The 25,760-nt window shown below is 39.4% G+C and overlaps 1 protein-coding gene across 1 annotated transcript in view; it reads right to left on the bottom strand.

Moving 5' to 3' along the window:
* LOC101574641 (attractin-like protein 1) overlaps positions 1–25,760 on the bottom strand; it is a 699,390-nt gene that overhangs the window by 20,008 nt on the left and 653,622 nt on the right. The window lies entirely within an intron of this gene.

A 25,760-nucleotide genomic window follows, 5' to 3' on the forward strand; every position in this document is an offset into this window, starting at 1 on the left:
GAGGTATAAAAAATAAACCCATATTAATATGCTGAGCTGTAAAAGGCTCAAGTCAACAATTTCTGACATTGCCAGTCCTATGGATAACCCACTACTATTATGGACTACTGGGCTATATTGGAATATTTTGCTGAATTCATGCACCTACAATATTTAAATGGCAATGGAATACCCATCCCTGACAAAACTAAACAAAAAAAGGGGCTACAAATGAAGGACCATTTTGTATCTGTGTATACAACATAGGTAGGATAGATATACAGCTACTTTCTCTTAATTCAATGAGAAGAAAGGTTTGTACTAATAGTGTTTGGGCAGGATATCATGTCTGCATCTTGTACTATGAATGACCACTATGAAGACAACAATATGCAATGTACTAATTATTGAAACTATCCTACTAATCTGTTCTGAAACTGTCTCATTGCTATTTGTTTCTCAATAAAATTAATTAAAAGAAAAGACTCATGATGTCATGAGAAAACAATTCTATTCTGTCATGTGGAGGCTGGTATTCAGATGTAGATTCTACATAGCTGATCAGGCTTGGCTGCATCCCTAAACTTCAGGTGCAGAGGAAAGGCTTCTTCCGCTTCCTTAAAAGACCAGTTTGAATATCCAACACCCTAGACCACATTTAATAGAAGGACTTTAGGATCCAGCCTCAGACTTGGAGCGAGCCTCTCTCAGTGTATTTAACCTTTCTCAACATGTATACTGGGCTGGCATTTGAAAAGTAAGGTGAGCTAAAAGAAAGAAATACATCTTTTAATGTATAAAAGCAATCTGGTCAACTTTTCATCACTAATATATTGACATATGTTTTGTTGTAGTATTATTCAAAATTAGCTAAGAGATAAAAGTTCATATTAATTATCCCACAATGTAGCCTAATCACTGCTGACATTTTGAAAGGAGATGTTAGGAAAACCAAGATAAAAGCAAAAAAAGTGGGTGGAAAACTATTGCACATGTACATCATAGCCTGCAATCTTCTTCCATGAAATAATTTTCCCTTAAAAACCTGACAGTGACCACAACCAGAGGCAGAAGAAGCCGATTAGGCCCAAGCAGACTCTGGCCATAGCTCCTGCCTGCATCATGCTCTGCTGGTTTGCCCCAGGTACGTGAGCAAAACAGATTTTGGATATTGTTCAGTTTTAATTTCTTTATTTTTGTATGACATAAAAATTAAGATAGAATGCCTCAAAAGATTCATCCCTTAGAATTGTTTTTCTCAATTTAAATAATGAGCTTTATAATTAAAAGTCCAACTTTTTACATTTAGGAAATGTGGCAAATTTTAATATGAAAAAGGAATATTTAATATTAAATAAAAATAAATCTCAGTAAGAAATATGTATAATCAAATTTAAAATCCATGGATTTAGCTTTATTACCATGCATACCTGTAATCCCAGCACTCAAGAGGCTGAGGCAGGAGGATCGCTGTGAGTTTGAAGGCAGCTGGGGCCACATAATGAGTTCACAGTCTGTCTGAATTTCATGGAGTGACCTTGCTTCACAAAAAGAATTACTTTCCCTTTTTGAGAAGATGAGTGTAAATTAGCCCCAACCATTTATGTTTAGTCAGTATAAAAAGCTGCAATTTTCCCTTGTTGGGATGAAGGAAAACTTGGCTGTAATGTAACTGTGCAATGAAAAGCAAAAGAAGATACTGCTTTTTATTCTCTTATGTTCCTCAGGATAACTATTGAAATTGCAGTTTGTGAATATTTAATCAAAGAAAAGTATAAGGATTAAATGGGTTGGAAATCCTCTTGTTTCTTATACCACTGAAATGAATATAAATAATCTTACAAGTAGAGGAGAATTAAGTTCACAGGACATGTTTATAAAATCATTCTCAAAATCCTATTCTACTAATGAAGATGATATATATGATATATATATGTATATATATGTATTTCCTATAATAATTAGCATATTACACTAAAACTATACTTGCATTTTTTGTGTTACCATTATGAACAGAAGATTTATTTTGCTATTTTAAAAAACTATTTTCTCTCTGGTTTCTATCTGAATATTCAAACAAGAAAAAAGATAAGATGGTAATCATCTAGAACTGAACTCAGGACCCTTAATTTGAGATAATTAACTAATAAATAGACAATTCTCCTTCCCAGGACAAACAGAACCAGCCATTTATTAGGAAACAGTACAAACTTTCATACAAGGTAATTAATACAGGCTGCACTATAGAGAATTACTTTTTAATGACTTTCTGTTAAAATTACATGAATTTTATGTATAGAAAATCTTATAAAGTCTAAGATTTTCTTTTGCCCAAGTTATTAAAATTTGGGCTTGAATACAGTTCATTTTATTAACATTAAATCAGCTAGCTTTAATTTATAAAAAAAGACTGAGTTTTACACAATAGTTTGCATAGCTTCAATTTGCATTCAGGGTAAAGCAATATAATTAATTTTCTTTTCTTGGAAAGAATTTGACAAATGCATTAATCATGAAAAATCTGAACTCAGTTTTCTTTAGTCTTTCCCACAAAGATAGATACAGATAAGGGCTACAGACTTAACATTCTTTAAGTAATATGAGATGCAATGATAAAAATGGGCTATTTCCACAACCAGATAATTGCAGAGCAATAAGGAGCCTTAGAAATTCTCTAGCATAGTGGGAAATATATAGTCTCTAGGTCTGGGAAGACAGCTCAGTAGAATAAGTGCCTGCCTGGCAAGTGCAAGGTCCTGAGTTCAACCCCTGGTACTGCAAACAAAACAAAACAAAAACACCAAAAAACACCTCTCTAATACTCCACGGAGCCAGACAGTGAGTAGGATTATTTTCATCTTGTCCACTGGAAATCACTATTAAATTAGAATTATTCAAGTTCTGAGATGGTCTTTTAATTATTCTTGTTCCTCCTCAGCCACAGTGCTTCTTGGCCCTTAGGATTTAAGGGCATTGTTAGAGCCCAGAAATAATTCTGTAGCACAACATAAAGGACTTTCTGCAGAATCTGGGTATTTAAAATAAAGCATAAAATGGTTCTTAATATCCCACACAGTGATTTATTTGAGCAGCCAAGGCAGTATCGTCAGACACATTTGTAATTTGTCACTGTGAAATGGTTCTGATAAAGAAACATCAACAGAAATGTGTTGTATTGCAAATATTTCTGCTCTTTGCTATTTTTCTTACATTTAAAACTTTCCAGACTTTTGCTTTTATGTATTCTACAAGTTACAGGTTATCTCTGCAATTCCTACATTTAGATGCTGCTTGGAAAAGCCTTCTGTAAATGTAGCAAGCTTCTCTGGGGTTTTGTCTATTGAGTTTTCATTTAAAATTTGCGTATTAAGAAAATACAAAGGAAGTTACTGAAAGCAATGGTAATGACAGTATTCTTAGCAAATATTCAAACTTTACTAATAATTTTTAAATGAAATATAACTTAAAATTTTGACTTTAACATACGTGTGTGCATATTACATGTGTGCATACATGTATATTATGGGGATATGTAAAGATGTTAATTTAATAATTTAGGTGATGAGACCAATTCATGACATCACTTTATTATCATTACATATGCTTCACACATAAGTCATTACAAAACAGTGTAAAGATACGGAAAAGTTGGGCTGGCCAGGCAGCTCAGTGGACTAAAGCACCTGCTTAGGCAGACACAGGGACAGGGGTTCGATCCCAGGCATGCCATGCAGGCCCTGCCACCGGGGATGGTGAGACAGTGACTGAAATTGGGTGTCGTGGCACCAGCCTGTAAGTCCAGCACTGGGGAGGCTGAAAACAGGAGGATCACTACGAGTTAGATCTATGTAGTGAGACCCTGTAGACCCTGTAATAACTACGTAAAAAAGGAAAAGTTTTTTTGAAAATCATGCATTACGTTGGATTCACAAAAATGATTTGTATTGTCCCTTTACCATGGATTGAAGAAACAAGCCCTGATGCCCTTAATGAAAGGTGGAGAGTGACCTTGTGGCCCTCACCATGCATGCTATTTTCCTTGTGTTAAAAATTTGAAATTCTCAGGGCTGGCCAGATAGCTCAGCAGACTAAAGCACCTGCTTAGGCAGAGAGCAGCGGCTGGGGTTCGAGCCCTGGCATGCTGTGTGCTGGCTCTGTCCCCGGGTGTGCTAAGACACTGGGGACTGAGACTGGGCGTGGTGGTGCGTGCCTGTAATCCCAGCATGTGGGAGGCTGAAAACAAGAGAATCGCTGTGAGTCCGATCTACATAGTGAGACCCTATAGACTCTGTACTAAATACATTAAAAAAAATTGAAATTATTTTCACTGTATTGGATCTTCATTTCTATAGAAAGCAATTTTTTTCTCTTAACTGATGTCTTTTCTCTATGTATTACTGTATAAGAAAACACTGTCTTATTTGTTTTTAAGTGTGTTCCTATATTACCATATGTCAGTTTTAAAAAAGCCAATACAGATGGAGTACTTTTTCTAAAGATAATACTGACTGATTTTTGAGTAAGGAAACAAGTTTGGTTGCTTATTTATATCTGCAAAAATATTACATTATTTTATTATAAGGCCTATCTGGTTTTGATAGGCAATTTTAAAAAAGTTTTAATATTTAAATTTAGCTAAATGATTATTTATGAAAGATTCTTAATTTTGCCTTCTTATGAGAATATACAACTACCAGTTAGCAATTTACAGTGTTTCTCTAAAACATAAGAGTTAAAAGTATTTCCCCAAACTTAGACAATATCAAATTGTCTATGATATCCAAGCCTTGACTTCAAGCAAATATTAAAGCTAAAGGTTTATGGTCTAAGCACCTGAGTGGCAAGCACAAGGCCCCGGGTTCGATCCCTGGTACCACATGATGTGCTGGCCACCAAAGTAGGGTATGGTGGCCAGTGCCTGTGATCCCAGCTCTGGGGAGGCTGAGACAGGAGGGTCACTACAAGTCTGAGCTGTGTAGTGGGACCTTGTACCAAGTAAATAAAGCTAAAGCCTCGGTGAGCACATCAGGCTGGGTGCAAAGGAGGCTCAGGCTCCAGTCCAGCACGGTGTAAGTCTCAAGCCCACAGCAAAGAGCTGGTAGCAGTCTTGAGGGCAGGGAGAACCTCCAGGGCAAGCCCTGCCTGCCTCTTTCTGGGCAAGTTAGAGAGCACAAGGTAGGGAAGCACATGTGTGCTTAAGGAACAAATTTAATCCTAGGTCTGAAATAGGAATTTTCAGTTACCCTTGAATTATCCACAATTTCTAGTTAAGGGTTGTACTTTACAATATTTGAAGATGTGGAGGCACAAAAATGGTTATTATGTATGGCATAATTCCACTCAGAAACAAGGGGGCCCACCTATGTTTTATACTGACACAACCCTTTTAGAAAACCAACTACTACATAAAGATTACTAAAACTGTTTCTTCTGGATTAGTGATTAGTGCTGGGCATACTTAGGGGGTGCCTGCCTTTTACTTATTCTCAACACCTGAGAGATCACCTTAGGAATAAACCTCTAACAAAGAACACCTGCGGCTAGAAGGTGAATGAAGGGCGAGTACTTGAACTTCAACACAGTGAAAACTGGAAGCCTGGTGGTAGGAGGTACAAAAGACTATAAGAAGCTCCAGCAAAAACTCATAATTTGAACCTCTTTCCTTATTATTTAAATATGCTAATTTTTATACCTTTGGAAATCTTTTATTTTAAAAAGTGCTTTAGTTTTGAAAAATAGTAATATGCTGTATTATTATGTTCTTTGAGTAACATCTGACTGTGTAGTGTGGTGTGAGCTGGCTATACAATGCAGTTGGCACCAAACTCAAGATCTTCCTGCCTCAGTCTCCGGAGTGCTGGGATTAAAGGCACGCACTACCATGCTTGGCTAAAAACTCTCTAATGAGGCATACATTGACATATCAAAGCTATATAAATATTTCATTTTATCCTTTAATGCATTTTAGTTCATTTGGAACAAAATATACTGCACAACTACAATCAACACCCATAACCTTTAGACTATCTATAATTATTTTTCCCTTTTTATGTTAGCTATTCTTTCTCTATCAGTTTTTAAAACCACTCCTCTTAGTTTCTAGTTTCCTGTACTTTAAAAAGTAGTGGGTGTGGTAACTGGTATTTGACATTTTTGATTAACTAACAGCATTATCTAAACCGTCTTCTATTCTTCAGGGACTTCCTTTTGTGAAAGTATAAAAATATCTACTTAAATTTCTCAAATGCCATCTTCTGTGAAGAACTTAGATTGTTATATTGTCATTTGATACTGTGAATTGAAGGAAATTTCAGATAGTTTCAATAATGACTTCTGTTATTATGCTATTCCTAATTTCTCATTTTAGCCCACAGATAATTTACATTTAAATATCTTCTATATAAACACCAGTTGTAGAAATAAGTACTGAGATTTTGATATATTTAGCACCTTCCTTTGCCTTTTAAAACATTTTTTCTTGCAATTTTAGTGCTAATAGCTGTACAATATTGGATTTATATGACTCCTTTTATGTGTGCTGAATAGAAGAACTCTCTCTGTCTTATTAATTGTCCATTAAGCCTATGAAGGTGATTGTTTTAACAGAGCAGTGGAAGTGAACCCAGATTTTGCTAATTCAGGGGCTGCTTTCCCTCCTCTAAGAACTTGTCATGGGAGCTTCTAGCAAATAGTCTCATGTCAGAACTGGCTAAGTGTTTTCTTTCTTTCTTTTGTGGTACTGGGATTGAATCTAGGGTTTTCACATTGAGCTTCACATGTTGCACTAGTCTTTAAATTATTTTTCTAAAACGGGTCTCTTTAAATCATTAAGGTGCCCAGTGGGCTCGAACTTTGATTCTGATCCACCTGCCTCAGCCTCCCAGAGCGCTGAGACTGCAGGTGGACCTCGTCATGCCTGGTGTGGATTGATGGTTTGTTGGCCTCTCTCTGACTCAGTAAAACAGGCAGATACTTATTCTGACTTGAGGTAGGGAGCAGCCCACGTGGCACAGCTCCATATGCACGGTAGGAGCAGAAGGAGGTCCTGCCCACGAGCCAGCATGCCGCGGCAAGAGAAGCTCAGAAAGGGCACCCAGGATTTGGAGGCAGGTTTGTATATGTCGACAGGCACTGACCAGGATCATCCCCAGAATATTAGTCCTCACCTCTGGCAGCCTAAGGCTTTTATATGCTGCATTAGCAGGAGGTACAAAGGCGAGACAGAACAGCCTGGCAGTTCTTCTGATTAGCCAGCAGGCTGATCTCATTGGTTACAAGGGTAGATCAATAATCATCAGCTTACAAAACTTGGTACATTGGTACAGTCAGGCGTCCCCTAGGTTCAGTTATGTCCTCATAGTTAGAGTCAAGAAAGTAATTACCAAGCCATGAAGCAGTTATAGAGCTTGGCAGTTTCAAACAAATGAAATTTTATACTCTGTTTTCTCTTCAGTTTGTATAAATCTTTGCCTTTTACTAAAATGAGCAAAGTTTTAAACAGAACAATTTCTCTTGTACAGTTTTTCCCTTTCAAGCACAGAGGAGAGGGCAGGAGACACGTATCACTGGTGGCAAACCTGCGGCACACATACTGGGGCGGGCTGCTTGTACCACTGAAGGCTCTGCAATGCCCGCATCCCCAGCATACACCTAACTATTGGCTTTCTTTCATTGTGACAAAAAAATCTACCTAAAGGAGAAAAGATTTATTTTGGTTCAGAGCTTCCATCCCCAGTCAGCTGGTTCTGTCCCTGAGTCTGTAGCAGGTCAGAAACACAGGAGAAAGAGCACAGTGGAGAGCAGCTGCTCAGGGCATCACTGCCAGGGAACGTGGAATGAGGAGAGAGGAAGGGGCCAGAGACGAGGTGTGGCTCCCGGGACTTCCTCCCTCCCATCATGCCCCACTGCCTCAGTGTGCGTCATGGCCAGGTAATGCCGGCCATCATGAACCCGTAGGTGGCTTAGTCCCCTAATGAAGTTACAGTCCTCACGGTTCAATCACCTTCCAAAGTCCCACCTCTGAGCCTCTAGGGGCCGTTTCAGATGCGAACTCAGTCCCGTGAGACTCTGTCTCTTTACCTCAGCCCAACAGATATCTCATATCTCAGTGGAATTTTCTGGGGCTATTCTCAAGCATGACTATTGTTAACTTTCATAATCAATATGGAGGAATAAATACATTGATATGTCCCTGGCAGGGCAGAAATACACTGATTTGTCTATTACACAGGATTAAAATGTGAACTACCATTTAGCATGTGCCATCATTACCACACAGGACTGGGTACTACTCTGGAACAGTTTAATACATTATACTGAGACTTCCAAAAATCTGTAAAGTAGTTGCTACTACCCTTTCTTACCGATGAGAACATTTAATCCTGGAAGAGGCCAAAGATGGCTAACGCAGGATTCAGCCTGTGTCTGTCATGCACTACCACACTGCTTCTGAGTCTTCTGCAAGGATCGAGAGCAGTGGTTCTCCACACTGTGAAGCACAATAACCTTCTAACACCTATTTATAGTGGCTTTTGACTGTCTGGAATGAGGGCACAGAATAGAAACTCTATCTCCATAGACAATTTTCATTAAAGTAAAGTTTCCTACTGTATATAGAAGGGAAATAAATGGAAAGCAGCTCAAATAAATGAATGTGTATTTCACCAGGCAATGCTTGAATATAGCTATATTTGAAAAAGATATTTTCCCTATTTACAGAATTACCAAGAATCCTTCAGGTATAAATGCAGATAAAGAAATTTCTTTTCTGGAAATTTAAATCAATAACTTTGTTGGCACTGATAGGGCTTTGAATATCTTCAGAAAAATTCTAAACAAACAAAAAGTGTAAACATCTAGGATGATTTACACAGTGGTTCTATTTTTGGAAAATGTGTTATATATTAAAACAATAAAATGCTGAGTTTAGTGTAAAATAAAGTAATTTGAGACAACACTGATTAACTTTTTTTTCCCCTTTAAACTGGTATGGGAGATAGGTTGTGTGGTACTGTTCCATCAGCACATGCCCAGAAGACCCCTGCTTCCTGCCTACTGAATGCCTCAATGATGCCCTTACCCATTATTAAAACCTAGAATGTCCTGCAAAATTCTTTAAAAAAATTAATGAATCACTGTACTAAATGTTTCAGAAAGTGTTCCTAAGATGAGAAAGGCTTATTCTCTCTTTTGTGAGTCTGTTAAAAATGAGGAATTCTCAAGCCAACTTTAGGTAAATTGGTGAGATCCTTTCCCAAAATAAAATAGAGTCAGGAATGTAGCTCAGTGCAAGTAGACCCACTAAGTAGAAATGGACTTCTATTTTGAAAGAAGTATTAAAGGATTTGTGGGTGTACAGCCGTACCTTGTTTACGAACTTAATTCATTCCACAGTTCTGGTCAGGTACTGAATTGTTTGCAAACCAAATCAAATTTCTCCATAATGTTCAATGTAAATATGGTTAATCTGTCCTGAACCACCTATTTTCTAACCACAAAAAACATGAAACAAAGTGCAAGACAGTATAGTATGAAGATAGAGGATACTAACCTTGCTTGAGGCAACTTCGGCACAGAGGACAGGAAGGTAGGTGGAGAGGAAGTTATTGTTTGGAGGAAGACTCCCTCTCCATAAGGACACCAGGGAGATCTCCTTAAGAGATTTCCTCTTTTCTTTATCTCTTCCTTACAGGGTCAATTTTGACCAACCCTCCGGAATGAGAGACCACATTATCGTTCATCAGATTCAACACTCTGTTCATTAAGTTATGTTGGCGTGGCGCTACTCAAAGAAATCCTGGCACTCATTCCATTTTTCCAGAATGGATCTTAGTGCATCACTGCTAACCTCCTCCCTGCCTTCTTCTTCCTCAGTGGAACGTTCCTCAACAAGAACCTTCTGCTGCTCACTCTGGGTTCAGGAAGTTCTTTCATTTTTGGCTTCTTTTTATGGCTCTCAATAAGCTCCTTTATGTCTGTCCCATTAACAACAAGACCCATACTCTTGCCCATGGACACAGTCTCCTCCACTACCTGTGCTTTAGGCCCTTCAGAGTCATGTTCAGTGACACACTGTGGCCACAGTTTCCTCCAGGATGAGTTTCAGGCCTGGTACGTAACATCTTCATAGGCTTTGTCAATGAGGTTGATGCAGTGGAGGATACTGGAATGTTCTTTCAAGAATCTCAGAGTCAATATTGACACTTCAGTGACATCCAAACACCTGGTAAAGAGCTTCTTGAAATTGTGGGTCACTTCCTGATCCATGGGCTGCAAAGAGGTGTTGTGTTGGGCGGTGTGACCTTTAGGAAGTTATGCACAACATCCCCTTCATTCACTAAAACTGGAGGATGTGTCCAGACTGTGTGATCAGAAGGAGGCACCTTTCAGGCAGTCAGTTGTTAGAAAAGTGCAACTTAATGGTGGTCGTGAATATCCTGTAGCCATTCCACAAACAATTGCCTTGTCACCTAAGCTTTTGCAATGCCCCTCCACACAACAGGGAATCTGGCCTTGTTCACATTCTGTTCTTGGAATGCACAAGAGGTCTGGGGGTAGTATACTAGTGGTAGTTTAATCTTCAGATTTATACTTGCTTTCACATGCAGCAAATGAATCACCTTGTTTTTCTTGGGTTTGTGGCGCAGCAGTGCCTTCTCCCACTATGTGATACAGTTTCTCATCAGCATCTTCTTCCAGAAGAGCCCTGCTTTACCATATTGAACACATGTTAAGCAACACATAGGCTTCTGCAGAGGCCTTGTCAGAACTAGAAACTTCAACATGTCTTATCACACTATGGATGCTACTTCTCTTGTGGAATTTGTCAAACCACCCTCAACTGCCTTTCAGTTCATCACTTGTACTTGTAGAGGGGTTTTCTTGCAGTAAATCACTGTGCAATTTTCTGGCTTTTTCACAGATCATAGCTTTACTAATGCTATCACCTGCCAGCTGTTTCTTATTTTAGTATACCAGTGAAAGTTTTTTCACCTCTTCCAGCCCTTGTGTCCTCTGCTTGGTTAATGTAGTCACTCCTTTTACCACATGAGCTCTTTGATGGCATCTTTATTCTTCAAAAGAGTCAAGATTGTGAACTTTGCCATCTTGTATTCTGAGGCCAGATCACTCACACAAATACCATGCTCATTGTCTCTTACAATTTCCTTCTTCAGTTCAATGGTTATTGTCTTCAAAGCCTTCTTCTTACCATTCTTGCTGTGTACTTTCTTGCTGACTTCATTACCTCTCTGCATGATCTTGTCACCTTCATTACTGCTCTGCATTTTCTTTTTTACCACCATGCTTGCTCTGCACTTTCTATGGAGCTGTGCTGGGTAGAATAATACTGTACTGTATGTGCTAAAAATCATGCAGAAAAGCTTCACAGCAGGTGTGCACAGATCTGTCTATGACCACAATGCCAACTAGAGGAAGCTGTGACCATGTGTCAGAGCTGGGAAGATGGCCATGGTTGTGTTCATCACCAGATGCAGAGGCCAGGAATGGAAGGAAAATTTTGCTGAATGACTTTATTCATGAACCATACTGTTCATGAAGAGAAGTGTTTGTGAACAGAGGCATTACTGTATTTTAGTACCATTACCAGTGTAAAAATAAAAGAGAAACTAACTCTATTGGGAGCAAGAAAAACCTAGAGGATTATTAAGATCACCTTGAAAGTATGATAAAGACTGGGTTGATGGTCACTCATGCAAGAAGAATGGCTGTCAATGAGCTAGGAAGGTTGGGTTTAGAGCAAGATGGAAAGCAGGCAGTGGAAAAGGAAGACTCAGTGCATTGTATGTTTGTCTCTTTTCATATGTTGAAATCTTATCCTATAATATGAGAGCATAGTGGGGCTTTTAAGCTAGACACCCGGACCTCACCAGACAGCAAATCTGCCAGGGCCTGACCTGAACTCCTCAGCCTCCAACACTCTGAGAAACAAATGTCCTCTATTGAAGTCATTCAGCAACATTTTTGTACGTATATTTTATGTGCATGAACAGAGACATGTTCACATGCTGAGAGTACATATATACATTCAGTATGGCATTGATAGAACAGAACTCCAGTATTTTCTCATCCTTTAATCTGAATAAAAAGATACAATGTGCACGGTATTGTTAGATGCTTACGCTTTTCATGCTAGTGCTGGAAATAGACAGGTGGCGAGTCTCCAATGTGCCTTCTGAACCGATCACTGAAGAACTCTGAGCTGAGATTGTAATGAGCAGAGCCGTATTGCAAACCATTCTCCATTCTGCTGCGCTTCCTCCAGGCAGAGCGCACCCGCCATTCCTTACAAAGGATGTTCTTTTTTGCATTTCAGCCAGCTTTCCAATTTAGCTAACTCTCAGGTTCTCTTGATAACTTATTTACTTGTGCTCCCAAGTAGAATTGGAGAGGCTCATTTGCATAATCATGAACTGTTGACCCCTTATCTCTTGAAGATCTGGATGCACAAACTGAGGACAGTGCCCAAAACAGGAAAAGCGAGTCTCACTGAAGTAGTTTTTCGTCCTGCGGGGGTCATCTTCTATGAAGCTTCACCATTGAACAACAGCCAGTCATTTTAGCCATTTGTACTCAAGTCTTTGCACGCTCAAGATTTTAAAGATGCCCCCTGGAGATTAGAATTATAAGATTTCAGCAATGTGTTTCCTCTGCCCAGGTGCTATATTTTGGAACCTTGAATGTCTCCAAAAAGCGCACTGTTGAGGGCTTGATCCCCAGCTTCTGGTGACACTGGGAAGCAGTGAAAGCATTAAGAGGGAGGACCTAATGGAAGGAGGTGAGATCACTGTGGGTGATGTCCTGGACAGGTAATACTGGGCTTGGGCTCTGGTATGTCTCTGTCATTGCCTCCCTGTACCATGAGGGGAGCAGATTTATCCATCACACTTTACTACCATTATGTGCTGCCCCAAAGCAATGATTCAGCCAACCACTGATTGAACCCATAAGCCAAAATAAACCTTTGGCTTGTAAGTTGATTATTTCAGGTGTTTTGTTACAGTTACAGAAGTCTGACTCACCAATGTCCGTTCACCCTTCCAGCCACATTCCAGGACCTGCTTTCTCTAGAACTTTTCCTTTGGCCACTGGCTTTACTGACTTCGCTCTCCTTTTGCGCTTCCATAATACCTGAAGCCTACACAACCCTAATTTTTAAAATTTGTTGATGTTTTATTGTTCAAACTACATGATTCAAACTTTTCCTCGAATTTATTGTGCTTGTGGCTTTATCAGCAAAGATTAATGGAGATCTGGCTATGTGTTTTATTCTTGCTTGGCATCTTCAAATCACAATCCCACCATACCTCTAGAAATGCTCATTCATTAATTTAAACAATCTGATATTTCTTTATAATTATTGAAATAATTGCCTTAAAATTATTTAAGGTTTTCCTGAAGATTTCTTAGCCTTGTCATCCATAAGAAACAAAGCAATAATTATGTACATCTATTTAGGCATTTAGAAAGAAGAAAAAAACACTAGAAAATATACTGTGGCAAATCTGGATATCATTCACTCAAATTCATACTATATTATAATAAAGCAAGAAATCCCTAGAAAAGGAATTTAAAAGTGATATTAATCATTTTTGAGACCCTGTTATTTATTATTTTAACAGTTATTAGAAATGAAATTTTATATGCTACAATAGGAAAAAATCAATCAATCAATCAAAAATACATGTTAATAATTATAATGGCAATGATTTTTACTGTTTTCACTTATGTTGTTACTTGTACCTATGGAGACTATAAGGTGAGTACATACTTAGTTTGTCTGAAATAATAAGAATCGAGACCAGCAGAAAATTTCCTTTTAAGCATTAATATGAACAAAATATGGTAATAACTATCTGGTGATCTACTTCACAGGATATTCGTTTCTTAAGAAGTGACATTTGAGAAAAATAAACAAGAACTGTTTCTTTAAAATATTAATCATGTATGGACTTTTAATTTTTTAAAATTTAATTTAATTTAACTTAACTTTTTGGTACTGAGAATTGAACTCAGGACCTCGCACTTGCCAGGCAGGTACTGTGCCACTGAGCTATATCCCTGACCCACATGTAGGCTTTTTTATAGAGGGTCTGTAATACATTTAAATAACTTCCCGCATTGAAAATGGAACAAAAATTAATAGAAATCAGAAAACAAAATGAAACAAAAGTAAAATGAAAACCTCAATGCATCTTGAACAGACTTTTTTGTATGCTTCTTTAAATTTAGTCTACAGTACTCCAAAAGGTGCACAACATGACACTACTTTAGAGAAAGAAACAGAATCCCAGAGATTGCTCAGGATTTAAAACTACTGAACTTGAAGCTAGAATTAGAAACTGTCTCAAGCTGTGACAATGTTCCCTTTGCCAGGCCACAAGTTTTCAGCATTTGCAGTGTGGCCACATATGGGTGGGCTGTACGACCCATTGGCCTTTGTATGGCCGGTCTCTTCATGTTTTACAAAAGCAAAAATTTGGGACTCAATTATTGAACCACATCTAGAGAAAATTACCACTGGAAGCCAGTCTTGAGTGTAGTCCTACTAAGCAATGAAAATAACCCAGCCAGAAGGAGCAGGGGGATTGTTAGAGGCATGAAGTTATGATATTTCAGATGTTGGAGAAGTAATTTTCTCTGGGTTAGAGAAAGAGCTGCCAGTAAAAAGAAGAACTTGAGCTTCCAGGCCTGCAACTTGTAAAAGCACCGAGAAAGTCTGTTGGGTGTCTGGGGCATCCAGTTTCAAGGTCATCAGACTCTTTCCCTGGAAAAATTTTCAAATAAGACTTCCACAAATTATAATGTACATGGGATTACAGAATTGAAATTAGCACAAAAATAGCACTTACTTTAAAGAACTTTCCCATGCAGCCATGTACTATACACACAGTGCCTAACGAGTGAGAGCTGAGATCGCAGCACAGGCGAGGTCTCTGTGCAGGGTCATTCATGGCCATCCTCCCTCCCTCTTTGCACTCTGTTGGTGTATGACCACAGACCCAGACTCTTTCAAATGAAAAGTGTGAGAGGGCTGAGGCTATAGCGACTTGACTCGTTCTGTGGAGCAGCACTCAGAGCCCAATAGGCGTTGTAGGAATTTATAATGTTATTTAGGGTTGGTAATTATGATTAGACTATTGCTTCGATCTGAAGCAATTCAGCAGGAAAGTTGAGATTAAATGTGGGGTCACTGCCTCCCAGCAGTCACAATCAAATTACTGGTGCATGGGAATGACACTGAAGTTTTAGGGAAGGAGGTTGCCCTTTAAAATGGTCCATTCAAACTGGAAAGCCTTCTGGACAAAACATGAGAAGGAGCTGACTCACTAATGTGCCTGCAAACACTTTAACACTGTACTTAAACGATGCTCTGCTTTGAACAGATAATTGGCCCAATTCTTCTCTTTCTCTGTATCTGTAACTCCCATTGAAATCAATGAGAACTGCATATTCAAAAGGGACAAGAGAACAAAGCTGCAGGTTGAATTAATGGGATAAAGGACTGCAGATCTCTTAAAGCTTGTGCAATTAAATTGTGGCCTCACACAATTCTCTAGGGTCACCAGCAATTTGCTGGCCTAGGAAAGCCAGCTGACTGCACTTTCAGAGGCGTCACAATTTATAGAACACATTTTTCATAGGTATCAACATGTGAGCTCAAAATTTACTTCCTTACTCAAATCTCTGTAGAACTTGATACTTTGGAGTTTGGTATTTCATCCAAATGCTTCCACCATCAACTTCGATCATTGATTACTTTAGAGACCAGTAGATGAGTCTCTTGAAAGTCATGCACAAATAAGCACATATGACTATTTAATTTTTCTATAAAACATATATATCACTATATATTACATGGTTTGCTAAAAATTCCAACTGGAAAAAAATTGTATTGTTCATCATTATATCTTCATCACTTGGTTTTAATTGTCCAATATTTTTAATCCTCAAAGTATTTACAAGGTTATTTTGACTAGATGCTTGATATACTTGACAGAGCCCAAGAATAATATTTCGGCATTTGCTTTCAAACATTATTTTTCTCCACTGAAGGATGAGAAAGAGACCCCTTTTTATATGCCAGTTTCTCTTAAAAAAATTTTTTTTAAGGAGTTCTCCCAACAGTTGGGTGGGATGTTGTAGTTTTGTTACAAATATAGAAATGGAGCCTTAGAGAATTAATGTTGCCAAGTCACGGAACTGGGAAGTAACAAAGCCAAAGTTTGAATTCTGACTCCATTTCCCTTTTTCTTACTGCTTGGTGCTTGTAAAAGAGGGAAAAGGAAATGCTTATAAAATGGAAACATCTAAGGCAGTCAACAGAAATTAAAAATGATGATCACCACGTGGCCATCAGCACCGGGGAGAGCACAGTAGGTGTCACATGAACTAAAGGGAATAAAGCGACACAGGCAAAGAACATGGTACTGAGTCTCCAGCAGAAGTTCACAAGGCCCCTCCAAGCCTGCACATCACTAGCTTACTGCTGACAGCAGGAGTTATCAATCTAGGTATGTGGGGTTTTTTTCTGTTGTTTTTGTTTTTGTACTTTAGGGAAGGGTCTATGTTCAGTGTCTCATTACTAGATCAGACTCCTAGGCCTGTTTACAGCCTCCCAAGAGCTGGGATTGCAGATGCATGCCACCATACCCAGTCTCAATTGCAGTCTCAGCATACCCCTGGTGGTGGGGCTGGTGTGGCAGGCCCTGAGGATCGAACCCCCAGCCCCTGAGCCTGCTTGTAGGTGCTTTAATCCCCTGAGCTATTTGGCCGGCCCTTCAATCTGGGTATGTGTGTGACCTCAACATATTTCTATCACTGTGACAGCTTATGGCCTACCAGAGAGCCCCTAGTCCCTAAGGTCCACATGACCCCTGAATTCATCATTTCCATACGTGTCATGGATCATACTAACCATCTTTCTTTCTACCTATATCATTCCCCTCTGTGTTGTTCCCTCTGAAAACAAAAATCCCAGGCCTTATGAAGTCCCACTCCTTAGGAAGTGTTTGAATGCTGTAATGACTTCATCTGTGCTTTCCCCGCTAGCTAATATTGCTCTGGGTCTTGTAGGCCGCTCCTACCCATCCTTATTAGACTGCGCTGAGAGTGCTAGGAGTCATGGGGTGGGCACAGGGATTGTTCTGTAACTGGCAGGTGAACGCCATCAGTGAGCTAAGGCAGGGGCAGTATTAATGCCTATCATGTACTGTCTACTCTGGGGTAACTATTGCACTAGCGGAGACCTGCACCTGACCCATGGGCCCTGCACAATACAGGTGACTCTTCCCACTTGATAGTAGAGGGAAAGTGTCTCTATACCACTTAATCAGCTTGACTCAAGGTTTGCAACTGGCATGTGATAGAACTGGACTTTGAACTATAAGCCTGATCCCAGCACTAGTGCTCTTAACCACAGTGCTACCTGGTGGGGCTCTTGATATTCTGAAACTATCTTTGGAAGCTAGTGCAAATGGAATGACCAAAGGACTCAGGACTGTGTTGGTGGAGGGGACCTAATTAGGTAATTGGAATTATATTGAAGATAATTATAACACCTAGGGAAACAAGTTTTCTGTATGTAGAAAGGAATTAAATTGTGAACCTGTTAAAATATTATCTTCCATATGAAGAGTTCTTTCATAGTTTGTTATCCATCTCTCTCTCCAGTGCCTGCATTCTCTGCCAGCAGCAGACGTTTCAGCTTTTCTTTTGCTACTATAGGTGTAGGGACTGGGGTAAATGCAGAGCTCTGGGAACTCTAATTCGGCCACAGCCCTACACCAGTAAGTGGCAGCAGCCTTGTGTTTTCTCCCAGCTTTGTAGACCCTTTGGGTATAAGAAGGTCCCTATCATTTCTCTATTGATATCATTTGGAAAATAATTATATTCTCTCAAGATATGGAGTAAATGAGTTGTGGCTTGACATGTTTTCATGCCCTTAAATATTCTTTGCATTAATTTTTTTTTTTTTTTTTTTTTTTGCGGAACCGGGGATTGAACTCAGGCCCTTGCACTGGTCAGGGAAGCACTTTATTCCACTGAGCCATCTCCCCGGGCCCTGCATTAAATTAAAAAAAATCTATTTATTTATTTCGTACAGGATCTTGATATGCAGCTCTGACTTGTAGTGATCCTCCTGTCTCAGCCTCCCCAGTGCTGAGATTATAGGTGTATGCCACCATGCCCAGTTTATGTGGCTGGCACTGCATGCCCACATTCGGTACCAGAATAGTGGAACATAGGTCCTTATACTTGCCAGGCAAGTGCTTAGACCACCAAGCTATCTCCCCAGTTCCCTGAATTATAATAATGCATATAGCTATAGGATCATCCATGTAAATTTTATTCATTTATTTTGTATTTTAGTATAGGGTCTACAGAGTCTCACTGTGTAGATTGGGCTCGTAGTGATTCACCTGTGTTCAGCCTCCCAAGAGTTGGGATTGCAGGTGCACGCCATCAAGCCTAGTCTCAATTGCCATCTCAGCACACCCAGGGTTGGGGCCAGCACTACACGCCAGGGTTTGAACCCTGGCCACTGCATCTGCCTAAACAGGTGCTTTAATCCACTGAGCTATTTGGCCAGCCCCATCCAAGTAAATTTTTTAAACTGCTGTCTATGAAAGTTTCCTGTTTTCTACTATTATAATAGTGGATTGGGATAACCATTTCTACTTTTTAGTATCTGACTGATTTAATGATCTTTTTTTATTAAAGTAGATTTCTAAAAACAAATTACTGAGCCCAAGACTAGCCACTATTTTGAAGGTATTAGTATGGAGTCCCAATTGAATTTACAGAAAGACTTATTATACCACACCTCTACCAAAGTGTTCAAGATATGTTTGTTTCATCACATATCTTCTCTCTATATAACGTACAATCAATTCTTCACTAATTTGGCAGGTGAAGATTATCGTCTTAAAAACTATCTTATTGACTATCAGACTATAGATGTTTCATATATTTTATTAGTTGGTAGTCTGCTCATTGATTGCTTCTTTGTGTATTTTGTCCCTTTTGGTATTGATTTGTGAGACTTTCCTATAATACACCAATCTGCACTCTATGGTATCTGGCACTTGTCCCTGGACTCCCTGTGTGCTCTAGTTGCCATTAGCGCTCTGCATTGCCAAGTGATGACTTCTAGAACCAGGCGGCACCATCTCCTGCAGTTCTCTCAGCCAAATGCTTCTTGTCATCCTGATGGTGGAAAGCTGCTTAAGGCAGAAGCGTGAGATTAAATCATTTAATAGTCTCATGTTAGCACATGGTGTAGTGGTGAGAAAAATAGTACATAAAGGAAGCACACCATACGGGCTCTGCTAAGGTATGCAGGCCCAGGAAATGAATCATAAGACTTTCCAGACTTAAAACTTTCCAACTGAACATGCAGCGAGTCACTGAAATAACAGGCAGCTCTAGCAAAGAGGAAAAAGGAAGGAAAAGAGGATGCTTCTAGGGAAAAACAAGGCAGCACCTCCTGAGGGAAAGGCTAGCGGCTATTTGTAGTTCCCTTGTGCTGCTGTTGGTGTCCAGCACAGGGAAGCAGGCTGCTGCAGGCCACCTGGTGCACAGATGGATGGCCATTTTCTCCTCTGCAGCACCACATGCACTAGCTCCACAGGTCTGGATAAGTCAGTTGCCTCGTTTGATGAAACTGAGCCTGAGTTGTACCATCCATAAAATATGTGTTACTCCAGCATCACAAAACAAAATGACGGGTCCATCTGCATTTTATATAGAGAGAAGTTGAGACACAAAAAGACACAAGAATTTCCTGAGACTATTCCAGTTACTAGCTGTGATAAACTGAACATTCATGATTGAGTGAAACAATAAATATAAAGCAACTATATGAGCCATAAATAAAAAGGAGATGTAAGTGATACATTTTAGTAGAAGTTTGGTTGTAGTTCTTTCATGTCTTAAAGGAAGATTTTACTAGCAGGTAGAAGAAGTTGTGAGTTTTCCAAGATGGTCACTCTGGGTTCTGTTCATGTCCCTCACCTCCACTCTTTGTCCCACAATGTACATTCAGATGCTGCTAAAAGGCAAGTTTGGGAGTCCCTTAACTTGACTGCTCTGATGACTAGCACAGTCCACTGAACAAAATATTTTGATGGAAAGCCTGCAGGAAAATTCTGTCTGATACATACACCCTGTTATACTGTACATTAAAGGTTAGCATGCAATATTAATTAATGACCTTTCCTTGTTGTGTGTACTAGGGTGTGGTGGTCATTAGGAACAGCTTCACAGATGCAATGCTGAGCACTGACAATGGGCAGGAACTGCCTGGTGTGCCAGTGGAGGGGAGAGGAGGATGTCTGTTACTGGAACAGCATGCATAGACACAGCAGTGTGATGCGGCCTGGCCTGCATCCTAGAGCACTTCTTTGAGAGGGAGAGACGGATGGTGGTGAAAGACACCTATCAAAAATTAATACTCCCGGAACAATCAAATCTAGCACCCTTGGCACAGATCTCCAAGAGAGTGGTCTCTCTTTCCCACGTGAAGGTACAAGGAGAGAGAGACCCACGTGAAGGTACAAGGACAAAGCATGAAGCTGAGACTGTATGTGCCCGACTTTTTCCTCTCTCTCTCCATAAGCCCTGGTTCCTCAGTAGCACATTATTATAGCGTAGGCGTTCTTCCTCCATGAAGAAGTGACTCGGGAAGATGTAGCAGCAGTGCCCTTTGCGGGCTCTTTCTGATTGCTTCCCCCCACGTGTCAGAGCCAAGGCATCACCAAGTAAGAAGGACAACCTCCAAGAATGCCCAGCTCTGACCAGAGGGAGGGCAGCTCGTGTTCGTCATGTTCCACATTAGCCCTCAGCAGCACCCCAAGAGGGAGATGGCTCTCTATTTATTTTCTTACTCCCATGGTGCAGGAGGTGAGATAGGGACTGTTATCCCTGGCTCTCTTATCTGCTTTCTTTAGGAAAGACAAGGTTTACTAATGCTTAAAATATCTTTAGGGCCTGTCATCTCTGACCACCACACAATTATCTCTGATTAGCTGCACATTTTAAATTGAAAAGTATGTTTCATCTGAATTTAAACACATTCAGTGCATTTCTTCCCCTTTCCTAAGGCAAGATAATTCTTGGGAATTCTACAAAATCCCTCTAATGCTGTTTGACAGTTGCTCCTCCCACTGCCTCCCCCCATTTATCAAAGTGGAAAAAAAGCAGAGAGAAAGAGAGCATGCTGGGAGGCTAGAAAGGACAAGTGTTGGTTCAGAGGGCTGCATGGCATGGAGGAGGAAGCTGGGAAGGTAGGGCGGGACTCCATTTAGAGGACTGGTTTTGACATAGCTTTGCCCTAGGTAGCCATGTTTACTGTTCTAGAAATCAAATATGTTAAAGTAAGAAAACAAAATATTTTTCCCTGAGAACAATATAAAATGGGAAAGGCATCCTTATTTGCCTCTTATTTAGAAACAATCAGCATCCAGCATACACATCGATATCCCTTCCCCAGATGTGAACCTGGGAGGAGGCCAGTACTACAGTTCAGATCCAGACTGCCCAAAGGTTCTCGTGTGCTCCTAGATAGAAAGTTTGGAAGAAGGCCCTCAAGTTGACTCAGTACAAGGAGGTGGGGCTGGGCTGGGGAGCCCGTGGTGGGAAGTGCGACCTGCGGGATGTCTCCCTCCAGCTTCCTCCTTTTGCCCTGCTGCCTGGCTGCCACGACAGGAGCAGCTTTCTCTGTCCCAGGCCCTTGCACGATGCCATCTGCCTGAAGCTTGGCAGCCATGGGTTGTGACTGTGGGTCAAACAAATCTCTCTTCTTGGAAGGGGGTGTTGGCTATTATGCCTCAGGGATGAGAAAAATGCCTAAGATGTTAGGGAAAAAAAGTTATGGAAGGGGAAAATGATCAAAAGATGATCAAAGATGTCCATGCACATCTTCCAAAAGGAAACTCACTAATTTATACTGATTTAAAAAAAGATCTAACCCCCCACATAAAGAAAGAAACTGAATACCCTAATGCTGCACATTCAACAACTAGAAAAGGAAGAGCAAACCAAACCCAGAGCCCAGAGACGGGAAGAAATCATAAAGACTAGAGCAGAAATAAATTCAACTGAGACAAAGAAAACAATTCAAATAATTAAAAAAGCAAAAAGATGGTTCTTTGAAAGATTAAATAACGTTGATAAACCCCTAGCTAACTTCATCAAAAAGAGGAAAGAAAAAATTCAAATACAAGCAATAAGGAATGAAAAAGGTGTAATTACCACAGACCCAGTGGAAATTCAGAACACTATCAATAGCTACTTTGAGAATTTTTACTCTCACAAGATAGAAGACACAGAAGAAATGGACACATTCCTAGAAAGGTACAAATTACCACAACTGAATCGACAAGATATAACTGCTTTCAATAGCCCAATAACAGCCAATGAAATACGAGATGTAATTAAAAACCTACCGGCAAAGAAAAGTCCAGGTCTGGATGGATTCACAGCTGAATTCTACAAGACATTTACAGAAGATGTAGTCCCTATACTCCTCAAACTCTTCCATAAAGTTGAAAAGTAAGCAATCCTCTCAAAATCATTCCTGGAGGCAAGTATTATACTGATACCAAAACCAGGAAAGACGCAACTAAGAAAAGAACTACAGGCTGATCTCACTCATGAACACAGATGCCAAAATCTCCAATAAAATCCTACCAAATAGAATACAACAAATCATCAAGAAAATCATACACCATGACCAGGTAGGATTCATTGCAGGGATGCAAGGATGGTTCAATATTCAAAAATCTATAAATGTAATATACTATATCAAAAGAGTGAAAACTAAAAACCACATGATCATCTCAATTGATGCAGAAAAGGCTTTTGACAAAGTCCAAAACTCGTTCATGTTCAAAGTCCTACAGAAAATTGGAATAGATGGCCTCTACTTCAATCTGGTAAAAGCCATTTATGAAAACCCAATGGCAAACATAATCCTAAATGTGGAAAAACTGAAATCTTTTACTCTTAGGTCTGGTACAAGACAAGGATGTCCTCTATCACCACTTCTATTCAATATAGTTGTGGAACCATTAGCTACAGTCATTAGACAAGAGAAAGAAATACAGGGAATAAGAATAGGTAAGGAAGAAGTTAAATTATCTTTATTTGCAGATGACATGATACTTTACTTGGAAGACCCAAAAATCTCCACCAAGAAGCTACTAGAATTAATACAGAAATTCAGTAGCATAGCAGGTTATAAAGTCAATACCCAAAAGTCAATAGCATTCCTCTACACAGACAACAAACACACTGAGAGGGAAATTATAGAAACAATACCATTTACAACAGCACTGAGGAAAATGAAATAGCTTGGAATTAATCTAACTAAAGAAATCAAAGATCTTTTCAAGGAAAATTACAGTACTCTGAAAAAAGAGATCGTAGAGAATTTCATAAAATGGAAAGATATTCTACACTCCTGGATAGGAAGTACCAACATTGTGAAGATGGTTATACTCCCAAAATTGCTGTACAGATTTAATGCAATCCCTATCAGACTACCACCGACATACCTCACAGAGCTAGAGAAATCATTCCTAAAATTTATCTGGAACCAGAAAAGACCTAGAATAGCAAAGGCAATCCTGAGCAATAAAGACAAGGCAGGAGGCATTACAATTCCTGACTTGAAATTATACTACAAGGCTACTGTGATAAAATCAGCATGCTACTGGCAACAAAATAGACCTGAGGATCAATGGAATAGATTAGAAGATGCTGAAGCCCCTATGAACACACTCAGTCTTTGACAAAGGGGCCAAACATACTCACTGGAAGAAAGATAGCCTCTTTAACAAATGGTGCTGGAAAAACTGGCTCTTTACATGACGAAAACTAAATCTTGATCCAGGTCTATCACCTTGCACTAAACTAAAGTCAAAATGGATTAAAGATCTAAACATTAAAGCAGAGACACTAAATCTCCTGGAAGAGAAAGTAGGAGGAACTCTTGAAGACATAGGGGTAGGCAAAGACTTCATGAACAGAAATCAAATCGCACAGGAATCAGTTGAAAGAATTAACAACTGGGACCTGCTCTTGCTGAGAAGTTTTTTCATGTCAAAAGAAATTACCAACAAAGTGAAAAGGCAACCCACAAATTTGGAAAAAAATCATGACAAATAAGTACTCAGACAAAGGTCTGCTCTCTAGAATTTATAAAGAACTAAAAAACAATAGGGCCCCAAAATTTAAAGACCCAATCCAGTAATGGGCATTGGAGATGAACATATGCTTCTCAGAGGAAGAAATTAAAGAAGCAAATAAATATATGAAAAAATACTCCACATCACTAGCCATCCGCGAAATGAAAATTAAAAACAACATTGAGATATCATCTCACCCCAGAAAGAATGGCTATCATAAAGAAATCACCCAAAAACAAATGTTGGAGAGGCTGTGGGGAAAAAGGAACCCTTCTCCACTGCTGGTGGGAATGTAGACTGGTGTAACCGTTATGGAAATCAGTGTGGAGACTCCTTAGAAAATTTGGACTGGAAATCCCATTTAAACCAGCTATTCCTCTACTGGCAATTTTCCCAGACGATCTGAAAGCATCATATCATAGTGATATATGTGTGCCTATGTTTATAGCAGCACAATTTGTGATAGCCAAATCTTGGAAACAACCGAGATGCCTATCATCTGAGAAATGGTTGAAAAAGATGTATTTTTACACAATGGAGCATTATTCAGCTATAAAGAATGATAAACTCGAAGCCTTTATATTGAAGTGGATGCCACTTGAACATATACTCATAAGTGAAATAAACCAGACACACATGTGTAAATATTGTATAGTTTCCCTAGTATAAGAACTCAAAATAAGAAATACAAATAGAAAGATATAAAACAAGTAAAGGAAAGCAGGATCTCAAGGACTAATCAAGAGAGGGAAAGGAGAAGAGCTAGGAGACATGACAGTGACAAGCCATACAGTTATATGTAGAAGATGGACAAGGCAATGATCCTGAGACTTTCCAGAAGATTTTTGAATCTAGCAGTTAATTGGAAAGATTCGAACCCTGACTATCTATATATACTGATACATGTGAGCTAAACTACTGCACTGCAGATGGTAATTTGTAATAGTAGTTTCATGCTTGGAGTGCCTGTCATTCTGGTATTCTGAATATGGGTTGCTTGTCATGACATGCCAGTTGCTGCTGTGCTGTCTCTTGGGTGGATGATTGTTCAAAAAAGAAAGGGGGGGGGTGAATGAAGGCAAGAGACAGAAAAAGGAATATTTTTGGACTGTCGTGCTTCAAGGTTATATATAGTTAGATTTTTGGAAATATGTGTAAACATAAGAAGTATATAATTCTTTATGCCTATTTTTAAAAATATATTCTAATTTTTAAATGTTTTTTCATCATATTCTGTAGGGACTTAAAGTTTAACATATCAATATTTGATGAAAAATACCTGTTCCATGTTATGCCTAAGATGTTTGATATTCAGACAGATAGTGAGGTTAAGTTTAACAGCCTAAGTCGTATGGTAATAACAATAAGCTTGTCTTCTGGATGGTTAACAACCTAAGTTTACAGACCAAAGTTAGAGAAAAAGGAGGGCCACAAGGAAAGCCAACATTTTGGCCCTAGCCTTCCAAGGTCAGTTAAGACTCAGGACATATGAGAACTTGTACTGTAACGTCATGTAACTCGGCGGTGTCCCAAACTTTCTGATCAAGGAGATTATGGGGCCAAAGAGGAAAG

Source organism: Octodon degus, unplaced genomic scaffold (genome assembly GCF_000260255.1).
Source record: "Octodon degus isolate 3935 unplaced genomic scaffold, OctDeg1.0 scaffold00311, whole genome shotgun sequence".
Lineage (NCBI taxonomy): Eukaryota > Metazoa > Chordata > Mammalia > Rodentia > Octodontidae > Octodon > Octodon degus.